General features: G+C 39.9%; 1 long non-coding RNA gene across 1 annotated transcript; it reads right to left on the bottom strand.

The window, feature by feature from the left end:
- Positions 1-6,385: 6,385 nt before the first annotated feature.
- LOC148378114 (uncharacterized) lies at positions 6,386-8,407 on the bottom strand. The gene is made up of 3 exons (XR_015856162.1): positions 8,247-8,407; positions 8,046-8,123; positions 6,386-6,481 (listed from the first exon to the last, which is right to left on the bottom strand). It is a non-coding gene; the product is annotated as an uncharacterized LOC148378114 (long non-coding RNA).
- Positions 8,408-9,790: the final 1,383 nt, after the last annotated feature.

Here is a 9,790-nt window from a genome sequence, read left to right as displayed (position 1 = left end):
GTTCAGTGCGGCATGGTGTTGTTCAATGCGGCATGGTGTTGTTCAGTGCGGGATGGTGTTGTTCAGTGCGGCATGGTGTTTTTCAGTGCGGCATAATGTTGTTCAGTGCGGCATGGTGTTGTTCAGTGCGGCATGGTGTTGTTCAGTGCAGGATGGTGTTGTTCAGTGCGGCATGGTGTTGTTCAATGCAGGATCGTGTTGTTCAGTGCAGCATAATGTTGTTCAGTGCAGCATGGTGTTGTTCAGTGCGGCATGGTGTTGTTCAATGCGGCATGGTGTTGTTCACTGCGGGATGGTGTTGTTCAATGCGGGATCGTGTTGTTCAGTGCGGCATAATGTTGTTCAGTGCAGCATGGTGTTGTTCAGTGCGGCATGGTGTTGTTCAGTGCGACATAATGTTGTTTAGTGCGGCATAATGTTGTTCAGTGCGGCATAATGTTGTTCAGTGCGGCATGGTGTTGTTCAGTGCGGCATGGTGTTGTTCAGTGCGGCATGGTGTTGTTCAGTGCAAGATGGTGTTGTTCAGTGCGGCATGGTGTTTAATGCGGCATGGTGTTGTTCAGTGCGGGATGGTGTTGTTCAGTGCAGGATGGTGTTGTTCAGTGCGGCATGGTGTTGTTCAGTGCGGAATGGTGTTGTTCAGTGCGGCATGGTGTTGTTCAATGCGGGATCGTGTTGTTCAGTGCGGCATGGTGTTGTTCAGTGCGGCATAATGTTGTTCAGTGCGGCATAATGTTGTTCAGTGCGGCATAATGTTGTTCAGTGCGGCATAATGTTGTTCAGTGCGGCATAATGTTGTTCAGTGCGGGATGGTGTTGTTCATTGCAGCATGGTGTTGTTCAGTGCGGCATGGTGTTGTTCAGTGCGGCATGGTGTTGTTCAGTGCGGGATGGTGTTGTTCAGTGCAGGATGGTGTTGTTCAGTGCGGCATGGTGTTGTTCAGTGCGGCATGGTGTTGTTCATTTCGGCATAATGTTGTTCAGTGCGGTATAATGTTGTTTAGTGCGGCATGGTGTTGTTCAGTGCGGGATGGTGTTGTTCAGTGCGTTATAATGTTGTTCAGTGCGGCATGGTGTTGTTCAGTGCGGCATGGTGTTGTTCAGTGCGGCATGGTGTTGTTCAGTGCGGCATAATGTTGTTCAGTGCGGCATAATGTTGTTCAGTGCGGCATGGTGTTGTTCAGTGCGGGATGGTGTTGTTCAGTGCGGGATGGTGTTGTTCAGTGCGGTATGGTGTTCAATGCGGAATGGTGTTGTTCAGTGCAGGATGGTGTTGTTCAGTGCGGCATGGTGTTGTTCAGTGCGGCATAATGTTGTTTAGTGCGGCATGGTGTTGTTCAGTGCGGGATGGTGTTGTTCAGTGCGTTATAATGTTGTTCAGTGCGGCATGGTGTTGTTCAGTGCAGCGTAATGTTGTTCAGTGCGGCATGGTGTTGTTCAGTGCGGAATGGTGTTGTTCAGTGCGGCATGGTGTTGTTCAGTGCGGCATGGTGTTGTTCAGTGCAGCGTAATGTTGTTCAGTGCGGGATGGTGTTGTTCAGTGCGGCATGGTGTTCAATGCGGAATGGTGTTGTTCAGTGCAGGATGGTGTTGTTCAGTGCGGCATGGTGTTGTTCAGTGCGGCATAATGTTGTTCAGTGCGGCATGGTGTTGTTCAGTGCGGCATGGTGTTGTTCAGTGCGGCATGGTGTTGTTCAGTGCGGCATAATGTTGTTCAGTGCGGCATGGTGTTGTTCAGTGCGGCATGGTGTTGTTCAGTGCGGCATAATGTTCAGTGCGGCATAATGTTGTTCAGTGCGGCATGGTGTTGTTCAGTGCGGGATGGTGTTGTTCAGTGCAGGATGGTGTTGTTCAGTGCGGCATGGTGTTCAGTGCGGGATGGTGTCTTTCAGTGCGGCATGGTGTCGTTCAGTGCGGCATGGTGTCTTTCAGTGCGGCATGGTGTCGTTCAGTGAGGCATGGTGTTGTTCAGTGCGGCATGGTGTTGTTTAGTGCGGCATGGTGTTGTTCAGTGCGGGATGGTGTTGTTCAGTGTGGCATGGTGTTCAGTGCGGCATGGTGTTGTTCAGTGCGGTATCGTGTTGTTCAGTGCGGTATCGTGTTTCTCAGTGCGGTATCGTGTTTTTCAGTGCAGTATCGTTGTGTTGTTCGTATTGTGTTTAACACTTAGCCTCTAACACTTAGCCTCTAACACTTAGCCTCTAGCATCTAGAAGGTAAATAAATAGGAAGGAAGGACTCACCGGTGACGTCTTCGCCCACGTCCAAGCGTTGTACTTTGTATTTTCATCCTTCTGACAGTGGAAAACATAGCCAACAAACACCGTGGAACCTAAACGAATGAAAGAAAACTATCATTTGGCCACAACCAACATTCACAGATACAACACAATGTGACGTGCGGGGTTGAGGTTAAAGGTTGAGTGCAGGGCCCTCGTTTTAAACTACTTTTTTGAAAAGGATTGGGAACAAGTAAGACGTATTTAATTTATTTAATGGGAAGTAGTAAGAGCTATTGAATTTAATCTATGTATTATATTCTATTGTATTGTATTCTGTTGTATTCTTTGGATTGTATTCACACTAACCCCACTAAAACTTCAGCCCACAAAAACTCGCCTCTGGCGCCTAGCCTCTGGCACTTAGCCTCTAACACTTAGCCTTTAACACTTAGCCTTTAACACTTAGCCTTTAACACTTAGCCTAGAAGGTGAATAAATAGGGTTAAAGGTTGAGTGAAGGGACCTCGTTTTAAACTACTTTTTTGTAAAGGAGTGGGAACAAGTAAGACGTATTTAATTTATTTAATGGGAAGTAGTAAGACTTATTAAATTTATTTAATCTACTTTTCTTCCCAGGCAAAATTTGATGTGCTGCAATTCCAAATTTCCAAAGTGAATGAAGGAATGAAGTCCTTTAAATTATGATTTTGTATAAATACTAGGCATTAACACAAAATCGACGGCACAAAATGGGCAGACTTTACTTGTTTGAAAAGGACTGGTTACAAGACAGACTTTTTTAATTTATTTAATGGGAAGAAGACTTATTTAGTTTAATTGATCTATTTTTGTTCCCTGCCAAAATTCGATTTGCTGCAATTCCAAATTTCCAAAGTGAATGAAGGAAAGAAGTCGTTTAAATTATGATTTTGTTTAAATACTAGGCATAGACACAAAATCTACGGCACAAAATGGGCAGACTTTACTTGTTTGAAGAGGACTGGTTACAAGACAGACTTTTCTGATTTATTTAATGGGAAGAAGACTTATTTAGTTTATTTAATCTATTTTTGTTCCCTGGCAAAATTGGATTTGCTGAAATTGTATTTTGCCAAATCTTGCCTTGAGACCTGATAGGAAGTATTAAACGCTTAGTTAAATCAATACAAGTTGGTAATAAGAGCGAGTAATGTTGGTTGAACCGATGAATGAAGGTTGAAAGCAATTTAAATTATGACTTTGTATAAATACTAGATATTAACAGAACATCTACTGCGCGAAATGGGCAGAGTTTACTTGTTTGAGAAGGAGTGGCTTATTCAAAACTAAGATTTATTTAATCTGTTTGTTCCCAGGCAAAATTGGATGTGATGCAATTCCAAATTTCACCACATGATGGTGCCCAATTTTGACTTCATAGGACATATTAAACACTTAGCTTGTTATTATGTTCAAGGTAATCAGATTTGTTTATTATTCTAATGGCCTCTTCAAAACTATTCTGGATTACTACTTTGGATCTATTCTACATTACTTGGCAACAACATACTCTGTAACAGATTAGGCAGTATAATCATATCTGTTAACTTGAGAGTGCCCACACTCAATCTACTTATCGTGATGTGTTAAATCAATTACTGTTAGACATTATTTGTCTGATAATCTACCAAATCTTTGAATTGAAGAATTTGTGATTTAATTAATAGCTTGTTGTTATGTTAAGGGTAATCAGACTTGTATATAATTCTAATGGCCTTCTTTTGAAAACTATTCTGAATTACAACTTTGGATCTTATATTACTTTGCAACAATCTACTCCGTGACAGATTAGGCAGTATAATCACATATGTTAACTTCAGTGCCCACACTGTATTTATTTATGGTTATTTGTTAAATCAAGTACTGTTAGACATGAAATAGGAAGTGTTTAACATAAATGTTATGGCTACTCACCATTGTAGCTCGCTCCTGGTCAATGATACGAGCCTCTTCTTGCAGTGGAAAACTTGCAGCCAACAAACACCGTGGAACCTAAAGGAATGAAATTAAACATTAACATTTCGCCTCGACCAATTTTCACACGTACAACGCAACGCGGCTACACTTCTGCTATTACAAACGTAAATCTCCTTAAACACAATGAGTGTTACTTACCGTGTACGCTCTAGACGGTCCAGTTGCAAGCAGAAAATAAAGATATTTCTGTTGATAATCGTCGCTGCTCAGTGGCTCACGGCCATCGCGCCAACAGATTTGAATTTTGGCGGAGGTTCGGGCAATTACGTCATATCCACGGCACATGACTGCGACGTAATACCCGCTTATCTGAAACGGCAGTTAAAAGTAGAGTTACATCAAGTTTTCTTGGAACCTAAACGAATGAAAGAAAACTATCATTTGGCCACAACCAACATTCACAGATACAACACAACGTGCGGGGTTGGGGTTAAAGATTGAGTGAAGGGCCCTCGTTTTAAACTACTGTTTTGAAAAGGAGTGGGAACAAGTAAGACGTATTTAATTTATTTAATGGGAAGTAGTAAGACTTATTAAATTTATTTAATCTACTTTTCTTCCCAGGCAAAATTTGATGTGCTGCAATTCCAAATTTCCAAAGTGAATGAAGGAATGAAGTCCTTTAAATTATGATTTTGTATAAATACTAGGCATTAACACAAAATCGACGGCACAAAATGGGCAGACTTTACTTGTTTGAAAAGGACTGGTTACAAGACAGACTGTTTTAATTTATTTAATGGGAAGAAGACTTATTTAGTTTAATTGATCTATTTTTGTTCCCTGCCAAAATTCGATTTGCTGCAATTCCAAATTTCCAAAGTGAATGAAGGAAAGAAGTCGTTTAAATTATGATTTTGTTTAAATACTAGGCATAGACACAAAATCTACGGCACAAAATGGGCAGACTTTACTTGTTTGAAGAGGACTGGTTACAAGACAGACTTTTCTGATTTATTTAATGGGAAGAGGACTTATTTAGTTTATTTAATCTATTTTTGTTCCCTGGCAAAATTGGATTTGCTGAAATTGTATTTTGCCAAATCTCGATTTGAGACCTGATAGGAAGTATTAAACGCTTGGTTAAATCAATACAAGTTGGTAATAAGAGCGAGTAATGTTGGTTGAACCGATGAATGAAGGTTGAAAGCAATTTAAATTATGACTTTGTATAAATACTAGATATTAACAGAACATCTACTGCGCAAAATGGGCAGAGTTTACTTGTTTGAGAAGGAGTGGCTTATTCAAAACTAAGATTTATGTAATCTGTTTGTTCCCAGGCAAAATTGGATGTGATGCAATTCCAAATTTCACCACATGATGGTGCCCAATTTTGACTTCATAGGACATATTAAACACTTAGCTTGTTATTATGTTCAAGGTAATCAGATTTGTTTATCATTCTAATGGCCTCTTCAAAACTATTCTGGATTACTACTTTGGATCTATTCTACATTACTTGGCAACAACATACTCTGTAACAGATTAGGCAGTATAATCACATATGTTAACTTGAGAGTGCCCACACTCAATCTACTTATCGTGATGTGTTAAATCAATTACTGTTAGACATTATTTGTCTGATAATCTACCAAATCTTTGAATTGAAGAATTTGTGATTTAATTAATAGCTTGTTCAGGGTAATCAGACTTGTATATAATTCTAATGGCCTTCTTTTGAAAACTATTCTGAATTACAACTTTGGATCTTATATTACTTTGCAACAATCTACTCCGTGACAGATTAGGCAGTATAATCACATATGTTAACTTCAGTGCCCACACTGTATTTATTTATGGTTATTTGTTAAATCAAGTACTGTTAGACATGAAATAGGAAGTGTTTAACATAAATGTTATGGCTACTCACCATTGTAGCTCGCTCCTGGTCAATGATACGAGCCTCTTCTTGCAGTGGAAAACTTGCAGCCAACAAACACCGTGGAACCTAAAGGAATGAAATTAAACATTAACATTTCGCCTCGACCAATTTTCACACGTACAACGCAACGCGGCTACACTTCTGCTATTACAAACGTAAATCTCCTTAAACACAATGAGTGTTACTTACCGTGTACGCTCTAGACGGTCCAGTTGCAAGCAGAAAATAAAGATATTTCTGTTGATAATCGTCGCTGCTCAGTGGCTCACGGCCATCGCGCCAACAGATTTGAATTTTGGCGGAGGTTCGGGCAATTACGTCATATCCGCGGCATTTGACTGCGACGTAATACCCGCTTATCTGAAACGGCAGTTAAAAGTAGAGTTACATCAAGTTTTCTTGGAACCTAAACGAATGAAAGAAAACTATCATTTGGCCACAACCAACATTCACAGATACAACACAACGTGCGGGGTTGAGGTTAAAGATTGAGTGAAGGGGCCTCGTTTTAAACTACTGTTTTGAAAAGGAGTGGGAACAAGTAAGACGTATTTAATTTATTTAATGGGAAGTAGTAAGACTTATTAAATTTATTTAATCTACTTTTCTTCCCAGGCAAAATTTGATGTGCTGCAATTCCAAATTTCCAAAGTGAATGAAGGAATGAAGTCCTTTAAATTATGATTTTGTATAAATACTAGGCATTAACACAAAATCGACGGCACAAAATGGGCAGACTTTACTTGTTTGAAAAGGACTGGTTACAAGACAGACTTTTTAAATTTATTTAATGGGAAGAAGACTTATTTAGTTTAATTGATCTATTTTTGTTCCCTGCCAAAATTCGATTTGCTGCAATTCCAAATTTCCAAAGTGAATGAAGGAAAGAAGTCGTTTAAATTATGATTTTGTTTAAATACTAGGCATAGACACAAAATCTACGGCACAAAATGGGCAGACTTTACTTGTTTGAAGAGGACTGGTTACAAGACAGACTTTTCTGATTTATTTAATGGGAAGAGGACTTATTTAGTTTATTTAATCTATTTTTGTTCCCTGGCAAAATTGGATTTGCTGAAATTGTATTTTGCCAAATCTCGATTTGAGACCTGATAGGAAGTATTAAACGCTTAGTTAAATCAATACAAGTTGGTAATAAGAGCGAGTAATGTTGGTTGAACCGATGAATGAAGGTTGAAAGCAATTTAAATTATGACTTTGTATAAATACTAGATATTAACAGAACATCTACTGCGCAAAATGGGCAGAGTTTACTTGTTTGAGAAGGAGTGGCTTATTCAAAACTAAGATTTATGTAATCTGTTTGTTCCCAGGCAAAATTGGATGTGATGCAATTCCAAATTTCACCACATGATGGTGCCCAATTTTGACTTCATAGGACATATTAAACACTTAGCTTGTTATTATGTTCAAGGTAATCAGATTTGTTTATCATTCTAATGGCCTCTTCAAAACTATTCTGGATTACTACTTTGGATCTATTCTACATTACTTGGCAACAACATACTCTGTAACAGATTAGGCAGTATAATCACATATGTTAACTTGAGAGTGCCCACACTCAATCTACTTATCGTGATGTGTTAAATCAATTACTGTTAGACATTATTTGTCTGATAATCTACCAAATCTTTGAATTGAAGAATTTGTGATTTAATTAATAGCTTGTTCAGGGTAATCAGACTTGTATATAATTCTAATGGCCTTCTTTTGAAAACTATTCTGAATTACAACTTTGGATCTTATATTACTTTGCAACAATCTACTCGGTGACAGATTAGGCAGTATAATCACATATGTTAACTTCAGTGCCCACACTGTATTTATTTATGGTTATTTGTTAAATCAAGTACTGTTAGACATGAAATAGGAAGTGTTTAACATAAATGTTATGGCTACTCACCATTGTAGCTCGCTCCTGGTCAATGATATGAGCCTCTTCTTGCAGTGGAAAACTTGCAGCCAACAAACACCGTGGAACCTAAAGGAATGAAATTAAACATTAACATTTCGCCCGGACCAACATTCACACGTACAACGCAACGCGGCTACACTTCTGCTATTACAAACGTAAATCTCCTTAAACACAACGAGTGTTACTTACCGTGTACGCTCTAGGCAAAATTGGATGTGATGCAATTCCAAATCTATCTGAAACGGCAGTTAAAAGTAGAGTTACATCAAGTTTTCTTTTTTAATCAACACAATCATTTACAACCGTTGACCAGAAAGAATCGTCGAAATTCGACGTCCCCCACAAACGCCACGCTCACTCGCTTTTCAGGGCAACAAAAGTACTTCTTTTTAAAAACGATGAGTTGTACTTACCGTGTACGCTCTGGACGGTCCAGTTGCAAGCAGAAAATAAAAATATTTCTCTTGTTAGTCGTATGTTACCATCCGCTGTGTCTTTGTCAACATCGCCGCCATTTTCCTACTTCCTGCTGCGAGCCACGCCCACGGATTTAAATTTGGGCGGAAGCTCTTTCCATTGGCGTCGTTTTCGCGTATAGCAAATCCGATTGGTTGGGAAGGGGGCACGGTTATGCAGCCGAGGAGTCCTGTGATCGGTGGGATGTAAAGTAGGCGTCGACGTCACGTCCGCGTCACGTGACCACGACGTGGCAGACGTCAAATAGCAACCGCTGTTTTGTTTAGTAGACTTACAGTTGTTATGCATTGACATAATGGCGCACACACCAAATAGATTTAAATAAATTAAATAATTCTTCTGCCCACTCTCTTTTAAACAAGTTAACTCTCCCCGCGGATTTGAATTCCGGCGAAAGTTACGCCCATCGACGTCACGTATGTCACGTGACCACGACGTGGCAGATGTCATATAGCAACCGCTGTTTTGTTTAGTAGATTTACAGTTGTTATGCATTGGCATAATGGTGTGCACTCAAAATAGATTTAAATAAATTAAATATTTCTTCTGCCTACTCCCTTTTAAACAAGTTAACTCTGCCCACGTCCATTGACGTCTTGTCTGCGTCACGTGACCACGACGTAGCGACGTCATATAGTAACCGCTGTTTTGACCAGTAGACTTAGTTATTATGCGTTGACATAATGGCGCACTGGTTAGCATGGCCACCTCTTAAGCATGATGATGCGGGTTCGACGCCTGATCAATGTTAGCATGGAGTGAGCTGAAGTGCATGGCGCTGAAGATTTGAATCTTTGAAATGCGCTGAGGTCTGACATATCAGGCAGAATGGTTTGCCATCACGTTCAACAAAAAATAGAAACTTTCCCACTCTGATTAAAACGTCCTGTGTTCATCTACGTATTTTCGTTTTGCTGTGCATCTTTTCCCTGCCATTTCGAGAGCCCAATTGACACTCATAGTTTAAAGAAATGTGTTTGCCCATCCTACTTTGTGGAATTTCACCACATGCGCTTTTGACCAAAATACCAAATTGAACTCAAGTGAAGCCAACACGCACAACCCCCCCCCCCCCCCACACACACACACACACACACAAATGTTGATATGAACATAAAAGAGCCGCATGCGGTTCGGGAGTTGCGGCTTGGCCAAACCTGTACTATACAACTTTATTTGTATAAAATTTTCACAACAGCTGTCACACAAACAAAGCGGGAAAAACCGAAGACGTGCGTGTTCCGCCCACGCTGGAT

This window comes from Syngnathus floridae, unplaced genomic scaffold (assembly GCF_059516105.1).
Source record: "Syngnathus floridae isolate MCC-2025c unplaced genomic scaffold, RoL_Sflo_1.0 HiC_scaffold_64, whole genome shotgun sequence".
NCBI classification, from domain to species: domain Eukaryota; kingdom Metazoa; phylum Chordata; class Actinopteri; order Syngnathiformes; family Syngnathidae; genus Syngnathus; species Syngnathus floridae.
This window is presented reverse-complemented; position numbering and strand designations above follow the sequence as displayed.